Below are 2,586 nucleotides of genomic sequence, written 5' to 3' on the forward strand. Positions count from 1 at the left end.
CCCTTTCTGTCCACACCTTAACTACCAGTCACTTCCCCTTGATTGTACACTGGTCTTAATGAATCATTTTTAAGAAATATGTTAGAACAAAAGTGATGTTGCTTTGCTACCAATGGCATCGTACAAAAAAAGCCAATTGTTCTGTCTTGGGCACTCTTGGTCAGTCTCTCGTTCTTCCTTGCTTGAGTTGCTTTGGGAACACCAGCAAACTCTCTGTGAGGAGATCCTGTGTAAAAACTCATGTGAGTGTTGATGGAGGTAGATCTTCTGAGACTTCCCCAAATGAGACAGCAGCTCTGCTTAGCATCTAGACAGACCTCTCTGTGTGACTTCCAGCTAGAGATCCAGCCAAGTCACTTCCAGATTCCTACGCCACAGAAACTGTGTGAGGTGATAAATATTTTTAGCTTTAACCACCAAGTTTTGAGCTAATTTGTTATAACGTGATAAACAAGTTTCATAACATTATGTTCATTGCTTTTCTCTCCGTACTAAATTTAGTCTAATTTTACTTTGGGAGCTAGGAATGCGATTGCTAACTGGATTGAATTTGATCTTCTAAGGATAAAGCCATTATAAAATTGGCTTGTGGTGGTGATGGTGGTTGTTTTTTGTTTGTTTGTTTGTTTGTTTGTTTGGGTTTGGTGGAGATTTCCATAATCAATTTTAGTAAACTACCACCCCCATTATGTTTCTGTGATATGTATAAATTTATTTTTTCAAATCTTGGTGAAATTCTTAATAATGAAAACTAAGTATATCATTAAAAAGTACTTAGTAGGCGAACTAGCCATGACATCAGGCCTAGATACACATATCATAAAATGCCAAGAATTTCATGTGTTTGGAATATCTTATGCAGTTCATTCAATTTCTCATTAATCCATCCAGAAAGCATCTGCTGATTCCCTATTATGGCCAGGCATAACAGTAGGGAATCGGGTAACCAGTCAACTAGAGTTAATCTTGCCCTCCCAAACTTAAGTCTAACAGGTCAGACAAGCCAATAACCATTTTGATAGGCAGCAATAAGTGACAGAAATAGCCGTTGACTGTTAGTATCATAGGGAGGGAGGCTCGGGAGGATGAGAGAAAGTTCTCCTTGAAACCTTTAAAAGGATAAGTAGAATTTAGCCAACTATAAGGAAGCTTGATGGAAGTACTTCACGTAGAAGGTAAATACATGTCAAAGCACAGAGAAGAAAAGGAGTTCGAAACTTCTCGGGCACTTGAGGTCATTTATTAAGTTGTAAGGGAATGACTGGGGTTCGGCTGTAAGATACGAAGCTGGGAAAGACAAGAGACAGATCTTCACAGGATTGCTGAGCCCAGGAAGGATTCCCATTTGTTCCCAGCAGATGAGTTACATTCGAATCATCTGAAGCGGAAAACGATAGATTCCCTCATCCCACTAGAGACCTACTAAATCACATACTGGGATTGGAGATTTTGTTTTGTTTTTGTTTTTGTTTTTGTTTTTGTTTTTGTTTTTGTTTTTGTTTTTGTTTTTTGTTTTTTGTTTTTTGTTTTTTGAGACAGGGTTTCTCTGTGTAGCCTTGGCTGTCCTGGGACTCACTCTGTAGACCATGCTGGCATCGAACTCAAATATCTGCCTGCCTCTGCCTCCCGAGTGCTCGGATTAAAGGCGTGCATCACTATGCCCGGCAGGGATTGGAGATTTTAATGAGCATCCCAGATCACTGTTTGTGAAACATGTGTTAATGCATAGAGCATTTTAAGAGGAGAACAAAATACATCTGGCTGCCACTAGTATGAAATATTTTTTTTAAATGTAGAAGCCAGTCAAATTTAAATTTAATAACATTAAGGTGTAGCATAATGTTCCTTGCTAGACTAAGCCTCTACTTCCAAAGTGAATATGAGCCCCCCTGCTGCTATAGAGCTACAGTCTCAGAGTTCAGACTGTCCCTACACTGTGTCATAGGACAACTTGGCTCATCCACTAATTTTCCCCCCACACAAACTGTTGTAAAGTCCAATGTATATGACCCATTTGTTGTCATTTGATCTTCAGTTAAGATCTTGGGGGTCTTAAGTCCGTGCACTACTTAGGATTGGGTTCAGATAAAGTGACAGAAAGTCATTTACATGATTGCACAGAACAGATACATATGACTGTCTTCATAAAAGATTGGAAAGATGACACAGGTCTAGTATGGGACAAAGTTTGTCAGGCACTCGGGCTTCTAATTCACTTTCTTACCAAGTGGTCTGACTTCCTCCCACCCCACGACTCTAAATATCTCATGGAATAAGAGGGTCACAGTTTATAAAAGCATGAGGCTATGTTCCACAGGTCACAAAAAGTGCTTTCTTAAAAGTACCCATTTTCTTTGTAAGGACATTCTCCAGAGACTACAATGCCACATTTGTTTATTTTGTTTGATTTTTTTAAAGACAAATTTTCATATAATGCAGGTTGACAACAAACTCTTTTATATATATATAGTAGAGAATAGAGTTTATTCAGGGAATGGGGAGGGGAGTTGAGTGAGAAGGCAGTAGAGACAGAGAAAGGCAAAGGGGAAGAGGGAGAGGAAGGGGAGGGGAGGGGAGGGGAAGAAA

This window comes from Mus caroli, chromosome 2 (genome assembly GCF_900094665.2).
Source record: "Mus caroli chromosome 2, CAROLI_EIJ_v1.1, whole genome shotgun sequence".
NCBI lineage: Eukaryota > Metazoa > Chordata > Mammalia > Rodentia > Muridae > Mus > Mus caroli.